This window comes from Triticum urartu, chromosome 6A (assembly GCF_056163025.1).
Source record: "Triticum urartu cultivar PI428250 chromosome 6A, HENAU_Tu73, whole genome shotgun sequence".
Classification (NCBI taxonomy): domain Eukaryota; kingdom Viridiplantae; phylum Streptophyta; class Magnoliopsida; order Poales; family Poaceae; genus Triticum; species Triticum urartu.
Window position 1 is genome coordinate 557,227,468 of NC_141878.1, and position 18,740 is coordinate 557,246,207.

Below are 18,740 nucleotides of genomic sequence, written 5' to 3' on the forward strand. Positions count from 1 at the left end.
CTGATAAGCTCAACCCCAAATCGGAGAAGTGTGTCTTCATGGGATACCCAAAAGAAAATGTTGGGTACACCTTCTGTCACAGATCCGAAGGCAAGATATTCATTGCTGAGAATGGATCCTTTCTAGAGAAGGAGTTTCTCTCGAAAGAAGTGAGTAGGAGGAAAGTAGAACTTGATGAGGTAATTGTACCTGCTCCCTTATTGGAAAGTAGTTCATCACATAAATCTGTTCCTGTGACTACTACACCAATTAGTGAGGAAGCTAATGATGATGATCATGTAACTTCAGATCAAGTTACTATCGAACCTCGTAGGTAAACCAGAGTGAGATCTGCACCAGAGGGGTAAGGTAATCCTGTTCTGGAGGTCATGTTACTTGACCATGACGAGCCTATGAACTATGAGGAAGCGATGATGAGCCCAGATTCCGCGAAATGGCTTGAGGCCATAAAATCTGAGATGAGATCCATGTATGAGAACAAAGTATGGACTTTGATTGACTTGCCCAATGATCAGCGAGCCATTGAGATTAAATGGATCTTCAAGAGGAAGACGGATGCTGATAGTAGTGCTACTATCTACAAAGCTAGAATTGTCGCAAAAAGGTTTTTGACAAGTTCAAGGTGTTGACTACGATGAGAGTTTCTCACTCGTATCTATGCTTAAGTCTGTCCGAATCATGTTAGCAATTGCCGCATTTTATGAAATCTGGCAAATGGATAAACAAAATTGCATTCCTTAATGGATTTATTAAAGAAGAGTTGTATATGAGGCAACCAGAAGGTTTTGTCAATCCTAAAGGTACTAACAAAATATGCAAGCTCCAGCGATCCATCTATGGACTGGTGCAAGCATCTCGGAGTTGGAATATACGCTTTGATAAGTTGATCAAAGCATATAGTTTTATACAGACTTGAGGTGAAGCCTGTATTTACAAGAAAGTGAGTGGGAGCACTACAGCATTTCTGAAAAGTATATGTGAATGACATATTGTTGATCAGAGATAATGTAGAATTATTCTGCAAAGCATAAATAAATGTTTGAAAGGAGTTTTTCAAAGAAAGACCTCGGTGAAGCTGCTTACATATTGAGCATCAAGATCTATAGAGATAGATCAAGACGCTTGATAAGTTTTTCAATGAGTACATACCTTGACAAGATTTTGAAGTAGTTAAAAATGGAACAGTCAAAGAAGGAGTTCTTGCCTGTGTTACAAGGTGTGAAGTTGATTAAGACTCAAAACCCGACCACGGCAGAAGATAGAGAGAGAATGAAAGTCATTCCCTATGCCTCAGCCATAGGTTCTATAAAGTATGCCATGCTGTGTACCAGACCTATTGTATACCCTGCCCTAAGTTTGGCAAAGGAGTACAATAGTGATCTAGGAGTAGATCACTGGACATTGGTCAAAATTATCCTTAGTGGAATAAGGATATGTTTCTCGATTATGGAAGTGACAAAAGGTTCATCGTAAAGGGTTACGTCAATGCAAATATTGACACTGATCCAGATGACTCTAAATCTCAATCTGGATACATATTGAAAGTGGGAGCAATTAGCTAGAGTAGCTCTGCGCAGAGCATTATTGACATAGAAATTTGTAAAATACTTACGGATCTGAATGTGGCAGACTCGTTGACTACACTTCTCACAAGCAAAACATGATCACACCTTATTACTCTTTGGGTGTTAATCACATAGCGATGTGAACTAGATTATTGACTCTAGTAAACCCTTTGGGTGTTGGTCACATGTCGATGTGAACTATGGGTGTTAATCACATGGTGATGTGAACTATTGGTATTAAATCACATGGCGATGTGAACTAGATTATTGACTCTAGTGCAAGTGGGAGACTGAAGGAAATATGCCCTAGAGGCAATAATAAAGTTATTATTTATTTCCTTATATCATGATAAATGTTTATTATTCATGCTAGAATTGTATTAACCGAAAACATAATACATGTGTGAATACATAGACAAACAGAGTGCCACTAGTATGCCTCTACTTGACTAGCTCGTTGATCAAAGATGATTATGTTTCCTAACCATAGACATGAGTTGTCATTTGATTAGAGGGATCACATAATTAGGAGAATGATGTGATTGACTTGACCCATTCCGTTAGCATAGCACTTGATTGTTTAGTTTGTTGCTATTGCTTTCTTCATGACTTATACATGTTCCTATGACTATGAGATTATGCAACTCCCGTTTACCGGAGGAACACTTTGTGTGCTACCAAACGTCACAACGTAACTGGGTGATTATAAAGGTGCTCTACAGGTGTCTCCGAAGGTACTTATTGGGTTGGCGTATTTCGAGATTAGGATTTGTCACCCCGATTGTCGGAGAGGTATCTCTGGGCCCTCTCGGTAATGCACGTCACTTAAGCCTTGCAAGCATTGCAACTAATGAGTTAGTTGCGGGATGATGTATTACGAAACGAGTAAAGAGACTTGCCGGTAACGAGATTGAACTAGGTATTGTGATACCAACGATCGAATCTCGGGCACGTAACATACCGATGACAAAGGGAACAACATATGTTGTTATGCGGTCTGACTGATAAAGATCTTCGTAGAATATGTGGGAACCAATATGAGCATCCAGGTTCCGCTATTGGTTATTGACCGGAGACGTGTCTCGGTCATGTCTACATAGTTCTCGAACCCGTAGGGTCCGTACGCTTAAAGTTCGATGACAGTTATATTATGAGTTTATGAGTTTTGATGTACCGAAGGAGTTCAGAGTCCCGGATGAGATCGGGGACATGATGAGGAGTCTCGAAATGGTCGAGATGTAAAGATCGATATATTGGACGACTATATTCGGACATCAGAAAGGTTCCGAGTGATTCAGGTATTTTCGGGAGTACAGGGGAGTTACGGGAATTCGTATTGGGCCTTAATGGGCCATACGGGAAAGGAGAGAAAGGCCTCAAAGGGTGGTCGCACCCCTCCCCATGGGCTGGTCCGAATTGGACTAGGGAAGGGGTCGACCCTTCCTTCCTTCTCCTTTTCCCTTCCCTTTCCTTCTCTCCTACTCCTACTACTTGGAAGGGATCCTAGTTCTACTAGGAAAGGGGGAATCCTACTCCCGGTGGGAGTAGGACTCCCCTAGGGCGCGCCATAGAGAGGGCCGGCCCTCCCCTCCTCCACTCCTTTATATACGTGGCCAAGGGGCACCCCATAGACACAACAATTGATCTCTTGATCTCTTAGCCGTGTGCGGTGCCCCCCTCCACCATAATCCACCTCGATCATATTGTAGCGGTGCTTAGGCAAAGCCCTGCGTCGGTAGAACATCATCATTGTCACCACACAATCGTGCTGATGAAACTCTCCCTCAAAACTCGGCTGGATCGGAGTTTGAGGGACGTCATCGAGTTGAACGTGTGCAGAACTCGGAGGTGCCATGCATTCGGTACTTGATCGGTCGAATCGTGAAGACGTACGACTACATCAACCGTGTTGTGCTAACGCTTCCCCTTTCGGTCTACGAGGGTACGTGGACACACTCTCCCCTATCGTTGCTATGCATCACCATGATCTTGCGTGTGCATAGGAAATTTTTGAAATTACTACGTTCCCCAACATTGTAGACATAAAAATTTGCAAAATGCATACGGATCTGAATGTTGCAGACCCGTATACTAAACTTTTCTCACAAGCAAAACATGATCACTCTTTGGATGTTAATCACATAGCGATGTGAATTAGATTATTGACTCTAGTAAACCTTTTGGGTATTAGACACATGAAGATGTGAACTAATCACATAAAGATGTGAACTAATTACATAAAGATGTGAACTATTGGTGTGAAATCACATGACGATGTGATCTAGATTATTCACTCTAGTGCAAGTGGGAGACTGAAGGAATTATGCTCTAGAGGCAATAATAAAGTTGTTATTTATATTTCCTTATATCATGATAAATGTTTATTATTCATGCTAGAACTGTATTAACCGGAAACTTAGTACATGTGTGAATACATAGACAAACAAAGTGTCCCTAGTATGCCTCTACTTGACTAGCTCGTTAATCAAAGATGGTTAAGTTTCCTAGCCATAGACATGTGTTGTCATTTGATGAACGGGATCACATCATTAGAGAATGATGTGATGGACAAGACCCATCCGTTAGCTTAGCACTATGATCGTTTAGTTTATTGCTATTGCTTTCTTCATGACTTATACATGTTCCTATGACTATGAGATTATGCAACTCCCGAATACCGAAGGAACACCTTGTGTGCTATCAAACGTCGCAACGTACTCCCTCTGGACCTTTTTAGTCTGCATATAAGTTTTGTCTGAAGTCAAAGCATCTCTACTTTGACCAAACTTATAGAAAAAAGTATCAAGATTTACAATGTCAAATCAATATCCTTAGATTCATTATGAAATGTAGTTTCATGGAATATATATTTGGTATGGTAAATGGTGATATTTTTTATATATATTTGGTCAAACTTTGCAAATTTTGAATTGACCCAAACCTAATATGCGGAGTAAAAGGACCGGAGGGAGTAACTAGGTGATTATAAAGGTGTCTCCGATGGTGTTTGTTGAGTTGGCATAGATCAAGATTAGGATTTGTCACCCCGTGTATCGAAGAGGTATCTCTCGGCCCTCTCGGTAATGCACATCACTATGAGCCTTGCAAGAAATGTGACTAATGAGTTAGTCACGAGATGATGTATTGCGGAACGAGTAAAGAGACTTGCTGGTGACGAGATTGAACTAGGTATGATGATACCGACGATCGGATCTCGGGCAAGTAACATACCGATAACAAAGGGAACAACGTATGTTGTTATGCGGTTTGACCGATAAAGATCTTCGTAGAATATGTAGGAGCCAATATGAGCATCCAGGTTCCGCTATTGGTTATTGACCGGAGATGTGTGTCGGTCATGTCTACATAGTTCTCGAACCCGTAGGATCCGCACGCTTAACGTTCGATGACGATTTGTATTATGAGTTTTGTGTTTTGATGAACCGAAGTTTGTTCGGAGTCCCGGATGAGATCACGGACATGACGAGGAGTCTCGAAATGGTCGATACATAAAGATTGATATATTGGAAGGTTATGTTTGGACACCGGAAAGGTTTCGGATAGGTTCGAGCATTTTCCGGAGTACCGGGGGGTTACCGGGACCCCCCGGGGGGTTAATGGGCCTTCATGGGCCCTAGTGGAAGAGAGGAGGGGGCAGCCAAGTGGAGGCACGTGCCCTCAAGCCCAATCCGAATTGGGTTAGGGTTGGGGGCGGCCCCCCTGTCGGTGTCAAAACCGGCGGATCTCGGGTAGGGGGTCCCGAACTGTGCGTCTAGGCCGGATGGTAACAGGAGGCAAGGGACACGAAGTTTTACCCAGGTTCGGGCCCTCTCGATGGAGGTAAAACCCTATGTCCTGCTTGATTAATATTGATGATATGGGCAGTACAAGAGTAGATCTACCACGAGATCAGAGAGGCTAAACCCTAGAAGCTAGCCTATGGTATGATTGCTGTTCTGTATGTTGTCCTACGGACTAAAACCCTCCAGTTTATATAGACACCGGAGAGGGTTAGGGTTACACAAAGTCGGTTACAATGGTAGGAGATCTGCATATCAGTATCGCCAAGCTTGCCTTCCACGCCAAGGAAAGTCCCTTCCGGACACGGGACGAAGTCTTCAATCTTGTATCTTCATAGTCCAGGAGTCCGGCTGAAAGTATAGTCCGGCTATCCGAACACCCCCTAATCCAGGACTCCCTCAGTAGCCCCTGAACCAGGCTTCAATGACGACGAGTCCGGCGCGCAGATTGTCTTCGGCATTGCAAGGCGGGTTCCTCCTCCAAGTACTTCATAGAAGATTTTGAACACAAAGATAGTGTCCGGCTCTGCAAAATAAGTTTCCACATATTTCCATAGAGAGAATAACATTTACACAAATCTAATCTGCTGACGTATTTCGTAGCGTGACACACCACGGCCAAGCCTTTATCCGGGTCATTTTATTATCCCCCCTCAGCGCGTAATGCGAGGCGGTTTCCTTGGCACGTCTTGTTAAAGCAGAGATCGTGTCCCCTTATTACGGGATTCTCATCAATACGGGCGTGGGTAACCCAACCGCGCCATTGATTATGGCGCTTGGAGATAAGCGAGTTTTACCAGGCTGGTGGGGACACGTAGTAGCGTCCACCCATATAAGGGGATAAGGATCCACCTTTTCACCTACGCCTTCTTCCTCCCTTGCTTATCCATTCTCGCACACTCGAGCACCAGCGCCGAAGTCCGCACTCCCCACCTCAACCTTCTCCAGCCATGTCCGGAGCGGGAGGCAAGTGGATGGTCTCCTCCGTCACGGAGGGACACATCAAAAAATGAGGAAGGTCGGATACTTGTGACATCGCGTACCGGCTTCCCGAAAAGGGGCAGCTCATCCCCACCCCTAGGCCCCATGAGAGGGTGGTGTTCCTGCCCCATTTCCTCCGCGGACTGGGCTTCCCTCTCCACCCATTTGTCCGGGGGCTCATGTTCTACTATGGCCTGGATTTCCACGATCTGACCCCGAACTTTGTCCTCAACATCTCGGCGTTTATCGTCGTGTGCAAGGCTTTCCTCTGCATCCGCCCCCATTTCGGCCTATGGCTCAAGACTTTCAATGTCAAGCCGAAGGTGGTGCACGGCAACCAAGCAGAGTGCGGAGGCGCCATGGTGGTCAAGATGGCCAACGTCTTATGGCTCGAGGGCTCCTTTGTGGAGACCCTGAAGGGATGGCAATCGGGGTGGTTTTACATCACCGAGCCGCGCGACCCCGACTGGGTCGCAGCCCCCGAGTTTTGATCTGGACCCCCTACGCGGCTCACCTCCTGGAAGGAGACGGGCCTGTCGTGGGGTAAAAAAGGAGAGCTAACCGGACTCCAAACATGCGTCGAAACCCTGGTGGACAAGAAGCTCAAACTTGTCAACGTAGTCTAGGTTATGCTCATTCGCCTGATCCTCCCGTGTCAACAACGGGCTTTCAACCTGTGGGAGTTCGACCCGGCGCGGCACCAAACTCTGAGCAGGCTCTTCGACACGACGTACGAAGATTCCTGGAAGGTGCTTTTCAAGGGCGCCGAGGCCCCCGCATCCGCTACCGAGGATCGCGGATTCAGTACGCAGCATGCGGTGAGCTGTTTTTTCCTTTTACAGGGTATCAGTTTTTCATAGTTTGACTCTATGCGGGATCTAAGCTCCCTTACCTTTGACAGGATTGGCAGGTGACGTCCTGACAGATCAACTGTCCGGCTCCTTTGCCCGAAGGCCCAGCGGACGCTCGCTTGGCAAAGCTGCTGGTTCCGGCACCCTATGTGGTGCCGGAGAAGAAGGCCGCGAAAAAGGCCACGGGGACTCGAAAGAGTGCCCGGCGCCAGGAGGTGTCGGATCCATCATCCGACGGTTCCGAGGCGCATTCCTCCCGTGAAGACGAGGAGGAAGAAGAAGAGACCTCTCCCCCTCCAGCGGGAGGAGAGAAGAAAAGGAAGGCCGCCCTCTCTGGGGAGGCTGGAGGGTCCAAGAAGGGGAAAACCCTTCCTCCGAACTACTCCACCGACGCCGACGATGGCAGAGAGGAGTGGCCGCCCAGGGCCAAGCCCCTGGCAAAATCGTAAGTATCCGGATACCAGAGTTAATTCATAGCATTCGTTTATTGCACAGCTTTCCCTTATGTCGAATATGTTTATGCAGCCCACCCAAAGACCGGCTCGACGCGTCGTCGAGCGGCTCACTGGACTCGTCGGATGTGAACTCGCTTCCAACGGCTTCCTCCCCCCGCCCTACGGACGACACTGAAGTGTTGTCCCAACAGGTTCCAAGCCGGGAGGAGGTGGTCCTGGAGGCGCCGCAAGGCGACCTCCCGGACTCCAGGAGTAAAGGGGATTAAACCCCCCAGGGCTCCAAGTCCGGCTCTAGGCCGGACACCGCTCTGGAACCTTCAAAGGTTCCAGAGTCCGGCGGGGGACCTCCTTCCAAGAGGAGCAAGCCCACCGTGCCGGTGACCCCCGTCCAACCGGAGGCGCCAGACAATATGTTGGAGGCGCTCCAAGGCGCCTCCATCGACGAGGAGCACCGCACCATTATGAGTGCGGTGGTCCAGAAGGTTCAGTCCGCTAAGAGCGGACTGACTGAAGCTTGTACTAGCCTTTTAACAGGCTTTGAGGTAAGTAAAGAATGTGTAAATAATATTACCGCATAGACAGTAGCCCCTGATGCTCTGTTTGGCATTCGGGGAGAAAAGCCGAATAGAGGATCAAATAAAATTCGCAGGAGTCTAACAAAAAGGAGTCAATATGCGTATGCAGGCTTCTCTGCTTGCGTCCGCCGCACTGACTGCGGAAGTGGACACGCTAAAGCAGAACCTCGAGCGGTCCGAGCAAGAGCTCGGGCATGCCAAGAAGCAGCTCGAGGACAATGAAGGTAAGAAATACCTTGTTTAAATATATATAAAAAGGTGCAATTGCAAAAAATGACAGGATTATCGTGGCTATTGTAGGGGCCACGTCTGAGGTGGCGACCCTTAAGCAAGAGCTGGTCGAGGCCGAGAAGAGGGCGGCCACGGAGCGCACCGAGCGGGAGAAGTGGGAGGCCGAGGTTGGCAAGGTACGGCAAGAGCTCCAGGCTCTCATGGAAAAACATGAGAGTTTGGAGCTTGACTCAAAGACGCGAGCGTCCGAGCTCGCGGTAGCTATTGAAAATGCCAAGTCTGCCAAGGACGAATCCCAGAAGACCCTCTAGGAGTTGGATGAGGTGAAGAAGATAGCGGCGGGTAAGGCATTCTTTATGCAAAGCAAACACATAAACGTGAGTTACTTGTTACTTACCCGAATCCGGAGCTCTCCAGGAGCATTCGCAGATCTTCCCCGGAGTGTGTCCGATGCCGCCGCATTCTATCGAGCCGAGGAGGGCAGCTCGACAGAGAAGGTGTTCTGGTCTCAGTATGCTGAGGCCGGACACCTCGTGCCCCTGAGCGACCAGCTAAAGCAACTGGTCGAGCTCCACAAGGCGGCCGAACAGGCCATGAAGGGCCTCATAGTTCGGCTGTGGCCTGGAGAGGCTCTGCTTGGGAGCTATTTCGGGCTGGTGCGGCGGCTGGTGGAGGCATGTCCAAGGCTCGAAGTCATCAAGCGCTCCGTCTGCATTGAAGGTGCCCATAGGGCCCTTGCCCGTGCTAAGGTGCACTGGGGCAAGCTGGATGCTGAGAAGCTTGTGAAGGACGGGCCACCGCCGGGGAAAGAGCATCGCAAGCCCGAGAATTATTATAAGGATGTTCTGAAGGGTGCCTGCCTTGTGGCGGATGAATGTTCTAGGGATGTAATTTTTGAGTGAAACTTGCTCATTTTGTCCTGTGCGCTGAAAACTTGTTCATATGCGCTAAGCAATGCTGGTGGAATTTAAAATATTACCTTCTGTGCGGATGTTTATCAATTCTGAGAGATGGCAAGTCGTCGGCTTCTGTCCCCGTGCCGCTAGTGCTCGGGTGTTTGGGGATAAACCTGAGCGCTCTTTTTCCCATGTTTGGGTCCTTCGAGGGAGGCACTCAGCCCAACGAACAAGGCAATCGGACTATAATGCATGAACACTCAAAGTTAGCCATAGAATTCTATAATTTTAAATTTCGGCAAAGCCCTTGGTATTCGGAAGACCGAGTTCGGGGCGCTATCCACGCCTTGGCCCGACAGATCCGGCTCCTCGCTCTAAGCGGCATAAGTCGTTAGGGACTCGAAAAACCTCTCGAACAGCGACCAGCTCTCGCTTCATCATGACAGTCAGTTTTAGCTTTCTCCACTGAGGTGCTCGACCTAGCTCAACTGGGGCACAATCGCAGTGGTTCTCCTAGTGCTACCTTAGCCGAATGTAAGGCACCAAAACATAGGAGCCGGGCAAACCCAACTATTGACCCAAGACATGATTCGGAGCCGATGCATATAATGCTATAAGTTCGGGGTGCCACACTTGTTAAAGTGTTTGGACTTCTCACACCATATTGAGGGGTACTAAAGCCCCTGGGAGTTCCGTAATGCGGCACGGCTTGTCTGCATCCCTGGTTCTTGCATCGTTTGTGCGGCAATTGAACTGCCGAACAGGGCCTTCCAAAGTGTGGAGTCCTGAAAGTAAGAGAAAATTAAAAAATCGGCAGCCCCTGGTGCGGTTTAAGCCGTGTTTCGGGCGTGCCGTGATGGTGCCCCTTCCCCTGTACCCATGGTATTTCTAGAGCGTAGTTATGTACACGAAGTACTGGCGTCGCATTTTTGTGAGGGCTGGGGTTGGGGCCGCATTGCTACGCCTGCCCGGGTCGTGCCAGGCGGTCTTGTTGTAGGTTACTCCGGGCGCGCTTGACGGTGTCCGGTCGTTTAATGGCCGGACTAGAGAACTGCCTGGAGAGGCTGCTTTGTACTTCCGCTGCAAGGGCCGCCATGTGCTCCTCCGTTTGGAGGGAGCGTTCGGTGTTTCCATTGACCGTAATTACTCCTCGAGGGCCTGGCATCTTGAGTTTGAGGTATGCGTAGTGCGGTACCGCATTGAACTTGGCGAATGCGGTTCGCCCGAGCAGTGCGTGATAGCCACTACAGAATGGGACTATGTCAAAGATTAACTCCTCGCTTCGGAAATTATCCGAAGATCCGAAGACCACTTCAAGTGTGACTGAGCCTGTATAGTTGGCATCTACACCTGGTATTACGCCTTTAAAGGTCGTTTTGGTGGGCTTAATCCTCGAGGGATCTATGCCCATTTTCCGCACTGTATCCTGGTAAAGCAGGTTCAGGCTACTGCCGCCGTCCATAAGGACTCTAGTGAGATGAAATCCATCAATAATTGGGTCTAGAACCAATGCGGCGAATCCGCCATGACGGATGCTAGTGGGATGGTCCCTTCGATCAAAGGTGATCGGACAGGAGGACCATGGGTTGAACTTTGGGGCGACTGGCTCTACCGCGTATACATCCCTTAACGCGCGCTTCCGCTCCCTTTTCGGGACGTGGGTTGCGTATATCATGTTCACCGTCCGCACTTGTGGGGGAAAATCCTTCTGTCCACTGTTGCTCGACGGCCAGGGCTCCTCGTCGTCATCGCTATGCAGCCCCTTGTCTTCATTTTCGGCGTTTAACTTGCCTGCCTGCTTGAACACCCAACAATCCCTGTTGGTGTGATTAGCCGGCTTTTCGGGGGTGCCATGTATCTGGCACAAGCGGTCGAGTATTAGGTCCAAACTGGACGGGCCCCTAGGATTCCTTTTGAATGGCTTTTTCCGCTGACCAGATTTAGAGCCTCTGAATCCGGCATTAACTGCCGTATCCTCAGCATTGTTGCCGTTAATGTGGCGCTTCTTCTTGTTGCGACGCGACCTGCCACTACTGTCCCTGGTATCCGAATTACCAGGGTTCTTGGTCATATTGTTGCTACGAGCAAGCCAGCTGTCTTCTCCCGCGCAAAAGCGGGTCATGAGTGTCGTGACTGCTGATATAAACTTCGGCTTTTCCTGTCCAAGGTGCCGGGCAAGCCACTCGTCACGGATATTGTGCTTGAAGGCTGCTAGGGCCTCAGCGTCCGGACAGTCGACTATTTGATTTTTCTTTGTTAGGAACCGTGTCCAGAATTGCCTGGCCGATTCCTCTGGCTGTTGAATTACGTGACTTAGGTCATCGGCGTCTGGGGGTCGCACATAAGTGCCCTGGAAATTGTCGAGGAATGCGGCTTCCAGGTCCTCCCAACAACTGATTGATCCTGTTCGCAAGCTGTTAAGCCAATGCCGAGCTGGTCCTTTAAGCTTGAGTGTGAGGTATTTGATGGTGTGGAAATCATCGCCGCGGGCCATGTGGATATGAAGGAGATAATCCTCGATCCGTACCGCAGGATCTGTTGTGCCATCATATGATTCGATGTTTACGACTTTGAAACCCTCGAGGATTTGATGATCCATTATTTCATATATGTAGCATAGTGGGTGTGCGGCGCCTCTGTACTGGGCTATATCACGACGTAGCTCCAATGAGCTTTGTCTACTGTGTTCGGCCCTGCCGAATTTGTGGCCGGCGTGACGGTTACCGTCTCGAGTCGTGGGGCGCCCACGCAATCCGTAGATCGATCTTGTTTGCCTTGCCTTGTCCTCCAACATATCTCGCAGGTCCGGCGCATTTTCCCGTGCCTTGGTACGGGGTGCGGCTTGAGTGGAGGGCCGAGAGGCCTCTCTGTCGCGGCCACGGGGTGGCCGATCGGCCGTATCGAGTGCAGGTGATGTAGGTTTAAGTTCTTTCTCCTCTAATCGGGGTAGCAACCTGCGCTTTGGGTAGCTCTTGGAGGGGCGTTCGAGTTTATGCTTTTCAGCCGCAAGGACTTCAGTCCATCTGTCGACTAGCAAATCTTGATCAGCTCTAAGATGTTGCTGTTTTTTGTTGAGGCTTCATGTCGTGGCCATAAGCCTGCGTTGAAAACGCTCTTGCTCGACGGGATCCTCTAGCATGATGAATTCGTCATCGTCGAGGCTTGCCTCGTATTCGGAGGGAGGCATGTAGTTATCGTCCTCGACCTCTCTGTCTGCCGCTCTCTCATGAGGGCTGGTTTCTCCATCCTCCTGTGCTAAATCTTGTGGGAGGGGGTTTTCTTCGGCACTTTCCGGAGTATTATTATCTCCCGCGCTGGAATCACTGTATTTGTTTTGGCGGGATTTTGAGCGGCGCCGCTGACGCCGGCGCCTAGGCTGTTTCTTGGAGGGGTCATCCTCCGCTGTTCCATCGCCATCTCCTTCTTTTGGGGTGTCCACCATGTATATGTCATATGACGAGGTGGCTTTCCAGGGCCTAATAGGCGCTGGTTCTTCATCGTCTCCTTCATCGGCGTCCATACCGTCGATGTCTTCGGAGTCGAAGTCGAGCATGTCGGTTAAATCGTCCACAATGGCTACAAAGTGGGTGGTGGGTGGGCTTTGAATTTCTTCATCATCTGTACCCCAACCTTGCTGACCATAGTCCGGCCAGGGCTCTCCTGATAAAGAGAGAGACTTCGGTGTCTTCAGAATATCGCCGAAAGGCGAGTGCTGAAAGATGTCCGCGGCAGTAAACTCCATGATCGGGGCCCAATCGGATTCGATCGGCAGGGGCGCGGAGGGTTCGGAGTCCGGAGAGGAGTCCGGCTCCTTGGAGTCACGAGTCTCGCAGAGTGCGGGGCTAGTGTTCGGCTCGATCGCTGTTGGGATCGCAGCCCCCGAGGTGGCGTCCAACCACCTATCCTCGATCGGCGCAGTTGGCTCCGAATTAAGGGTCGAAGCCGATGCGGGTGCGGCCTCCGGGGCACTGTTTGGCGGTAGAGCTAGATCATGCTCGTCGGGACAGTGTGGCGCGCTCGGCAGTGGCTCGAATCCGTCGAAGATCAAGTCCCCGCGGATGTCAGCTGTGTAGTTTAAACTTCCAAATCTGACCTGACGGACAGGGGCGTAGCTTTCGATCTGCTCCAGATGGCCAAGTGAATTGGCCCGCAATGCGAAGCTGCTGAAGACGAAGATCTGTCCGGGGAGGAAGGTCTCACCCTGGACTGCATCGCTATTGATGATCGTAGGAGCCATCGAGCCTGACAGCGACGACACAGAGGAACTCTCAATGAAAGCACCAATGTCGGTGTCAAAACCGGTGGATCTCGGGTAGGGGGTCCCGAATTGTGCGTCTAGGCCGGATGGTAACAGGAGGCAAGGGACACGAAGTTTTACCCAAGTTCGGGCCCTCTTGATGGAGGTAAAACCCTACATCCTGCTTGATTAATATTGATGATATGGGTAGTACAAGAGTAGATCTACCACGAGATCAGAGAGGCTAAACCCTAGAAGCTAGCCTATGGTATGATTGTTGTTCTGTATGTTGTCCTACGGACTAAAACCATCTGGTTTATATAGACACCGGAGAGGGTTAGGGTTACACAAAGTCGGTTACAATGGTAGGAGATCTGCATATCAGTATCGCCAAGCTTGCCTTCCACGCCAAGGAAAGTCCCTTCCGGACACGGGACGAAGTCTTCAATCTTGTATCTTCATAGTCCAGGAGTCCGGCTATCTGAACACCGCCTAATCTAGGACTCCCTCACCCCCTTTTCTTCTCTCCCTCTTCTCCTTCCCCCCTTCTCCTTGTGGAAGTTGGAAAGGGGGCAGAATCCTACTTGGAGTAGGACTCCCCCCCTTGAGCGCGCCCCTTGTGGCCGGCCATCCTCCTCCTCCCCTCCTTTATATTTGGGGGAGGGGGCACCCCATAGACACACAAGTTGATCTTTTAGCCGTGTGCGGTTCCCCCTCCATAGATATACACATCGGTCATGCCTTTGTAGTGCTTAGGCGAAGCCCTGTGTCGGTAACTTCATCATCACCGTCAACACGACGTCGTGCTGAAGGAACTCACCCTGGGCCTCAGCTAGATCAAGAGTACGAGGGACGTCACCGAGCTGAACGTGTGCTGATCGTGGAGGTGTCGTGCGTTCGGTACTTCGATCGGTTGGATCGTGAAGACATTCGACTACATCAACCGCGTTACTAAACGCTTCCGCTTTTGGTCCACGAGGGTACGTAGGCACACTCTCCCTCGCTCGTTGCTATGCATCTCCTAGATAGATCTTGCGTGATCGTTGGAAAAAATTTGAAATACTGCATTCCCCAACAACTAGATGATGGGTTGCGAGAGTGACAGAAGCTTAAACCCTAGTTCATACGCTATTCCGTAAGGGGCCACTTGGATCGAAAAGTTTAATGCTATGGTTAGAATTTATTCTTAATACTTTTTCTCGTAGTTGTGGATGCTTGCGAGGGGGTTAATCATAAGTAGGAGGTTTGTTCAAGTAAGAACAGCACCTAAGCACCGGTCCACTCACATATCAAATTATCGAAGTAGCGAACACGAACCGAATCAACATGATGAAAGTGACTAGATGAAATTCCCGTGTACCCTCAAGAACATTTTGCTTATTATAAGAGACCATTTTGGCCTGTCCTTTGCCTGAAAATGATTGGTCTACCTTGCTGCATTTTTGTTACTATTATCATTACTTGCTCGTTACAAATTATCTTGCTATCAAACTACTCTGCTACTTACAATTTTAGCACTTGCAGACATTACCTTGCTGAAAACCACTTGTCATTTCCTTTTGCTCCTCATTGGGTTCGACACTCTTACTTATCAAAAAGGCTACAATTGGTCCCATATACTTGTGGGTCATCATAGCACCTGCACAAACAAACAAATACTTGCACCCAATGTGATAAAGGGGTTTTCAATCCCTTCATGGTTACTTGCAAGGATGAGATCTGATAGTGATGGATATAAAAGATAAGTAAACGCGCAAAATAAGATAAAGGTAGATAAATTGCAGCAAAGTATTTTTGTATTTTTTATTTATATCTCTAAAAATAATATGATAAAAATAGACCCGAGGGCCATAGTTTTCACTAGAGGCTTCTCTCTTGGAAGAATGCATATAGTGGGTAAACAAATTACTGTTGAGCAATTGATAGAAAAGCGCATAGTTATGACGATATCTAAGGCAATGATCATGAATATAGGCATCATGTCCGTAACAAGTAGACCGACTCATGCCTGCATCTACTATTATTACTCCACACATCGATCGATATCCAGTATGCATCTAGTGTATTAAGTTACGGAGTAACGCCTTAAGCAAGATGACATGATCTAGAGGGATAGATACAATCAATATGAACAAATCCCATCTTTTTATCCTTAATGGCAACAATAGAAATACGTGTCATGTCCCCTTCTGTCACTGGGTGTAAGCATCGCAAGATTGAACCCATTACAAAGCACCTCTCCCACTGCAAGAAAAATCAATCTAGTTGGCCAAACCAAATCAATAGATCGGGGAGAAATACAAAGCTATCTTAATCATGCATAAAATATTTTAGAGAAGACTCAAATAATATTCATAGATAATCTAATCATATACCCACAATTCATTGAATCTCAACAAACGCACCGCAAAAGAAGATTACATCGAATAAATCTCCAAGAACAATGAGGAGAACATTGTATCGAAGATCAAAGGGAGAGAAGAAGCCATCTAGCTACTAGCTATTGACCAGTAGGCCTGTGGTAAACTACACACACATCATCGGAAGGGCAGCAAGGTTGATGTAGAAGCCCTCCATGGTCGAATCCCCCTCCAGCAGAGTATCGGAAAAGGCCTCTAGATGGGATCTCGCGAGAATGGAAACTTGCGGCGGTGGAAAAGTATTTTTGGTGTGCCCCTAGTATACGGAAAATATTTGGGTATTTATAGAGCAAAGATTAGGATTAGAGGAGCATCAAGGGGCCCGCAAGCCCTCCCCCCCCCAGGGCACGCCCTCCGAGCTTGTCGCCAACTAGTGGCCCCTCTGACCTCCTCCCAAAGGTTCCTGGGTGTCTTCTGGTCCAAGAAAAATCCTCAAAAAGTTTCGTTCCATTTGGACTCTGTTTGGTATTGATTTTCTTAAAAGGTCAAAACAAGAACTGCAACTGGCACTTGGCACTAGGTTAGTAGGTTAGTCCCAAAAAGATATAAAATAGCATAATAATGCATATAAAACATCCAAGGTTGATAATATAATAGCATGGAACAATCAAAAATTATAGATACGTTGGAGACATATCACTATGTCGCCGTTGTCGGTGGCGGCGTTATTCCCGCTAGGTTCTCCGTTGGTACCCTGCCCGCGTCTTCGTTGATGGCTATGGGGGTTCCTAGGAGTGTCGACCATGTATACATCGTAAGTAGATGTTGCGGTCCACTTGCCGGTATTTACTAATGGCGAAGTGTTTTCGGTGGGGCCATCGGCATGTTTGTCCATGTCCATGGCCTTGTCATAGTCTAGCATGTCGGTTAAGTCATCTACCATGGTTACTAGGTGGTGGTGGGTGGGATGTAAATTTCTCGATCATTGGCTTTAAGTCCGATCTTGTCGAAAACCAAAGTCTTGTCGTCCGAGATTGACATGCTCTGGATACGGTCAAGCATCTCGTTCAGGTGAGATAGCTCTTTGGAGTCCATGGCTTGGCTATAAGCAGGGCTAACTTGAAGTATGCCCGGTGTATAACTCAACGTGTTTTCGGCATGGGGAGGATCCGAAGGAGATTCTTGACCCTGCGCTGGGGTCGGTTCTAAATCCGCCGCGGCCTTCGAGATGGGGGCCGGACTAGCATCCAGACTAAGAGTCGGGGTGAGGTCGCCTGGGACCTTCGTGCTAGGCGCCTCTGGTGGTGCCAAGGGGCCTGATCCGATGTCCTTCAAGGAGATCGGTTTCAGAGTCGAGCCTACAATGTTTGGTAAACCCTCAACCCGACCTGGCATCCAGCCTGATGGGACAAGCTCGCCGCGGGACTCCGCGGTGTACTCTAGGCCTCTGAAGGTCACGATCTGACCCGAGGCGTAGTTCTCGACAGAGGCCAGATGGCCCATTGAGTCAATGTAGAAGACCATGCTTCCGAATATAAAAAGTTGGACGGGACGTAAACATCTTTGTGGCCGGCACCGTAGTTGATCTGCAGATGATCCATCGATCTTTCCAGCGATCACACAGCGGAACTCTCGGTGAGAGCACCAGCATCGGTGTCAAAACTGGCAGACCTCGGGCTAGGGGGTCCCAAGCCGTTGATCTCGGATCGATGGTAACAGGAAGAAGAGAGATGGTGTTTACCCAAGTTCGGGACCTCTTGATGGAATTAAAACCCTATGTCATGTTGTAGGATCGAAAGTATGTCTAGAGGGGGTGATTAGACTACTTGACCAAATAAAAATCTAGCCTTTTCCCAATTTTAATTCTTGGCAGATTTTAGCAACTTTGGACAAGTCAAGCAATCTTAACACAATTCAAGCAAGCATCCAAAGAGTATATGAGCAGCGGAAACTAAAGCATGCAACTTGCAAGAATGTAAAGGGAAGGGTTTGGAGGATTCAAACGCGATTGGAGACACAGATGTTTTGTCGTGGTTCCGATAGGTGGTGCTATCGTACATCCACGTTGATGGAGACTTCAACCCATGAAGGGTAACAGTTGTGCGAGTCCACAGAGGGCTCCACCCACGAAGGGTCCACGAAGAAGCAACCTTGTCTATCCCACCATGGCCATCGCCCATGAAGGACTTGCCTCACTAGCGGTAGATCTTCACGAAGTAGGCGATCTCCTTGCCCTTACAAACTCCTTGGTTCAACTCCACAATCTTGTCGGAGGCTCCCAAGTGACACCTAGCCAATCTAGGATACACCACTCTCCAAGAAGTAACAAATGGTGTGTTGATGATGAACTCCTTGCTCTTGTGCTTCAAATGATAGTCTCCCCAACACTCAACTCTCTCTCACAGGATATGGATTTGGTGGAAAGAAGATTTGAGTGGAAAGCAACTTGGGAAGGCTAGAGATCAAGATTCATATGGTAGGAATGGAATATCTTGGTCTCAACACAAGTGTAGGTGGTTCTCTCTCAGAAAACATAGGTTGGAAGTGTAGGTTTGTTCTGATGGCTCTCTCCATGAATGAAGAGGAGGTGGAGGGGTATATATAGCCTCCACACAAAATCTAACCGTTACACATAACTTTCCAAACTCGGTGGGACCGAATGATTAAACTCGATCGGACCGATTCAGCATAGCTAGTGACCATTAGGGTTTTCGACCGACATGCAACTCGGTAGGACCGATATGATTAGGGTTAGGGCATAACGTAATCTCGGTGAGACCGATTACACA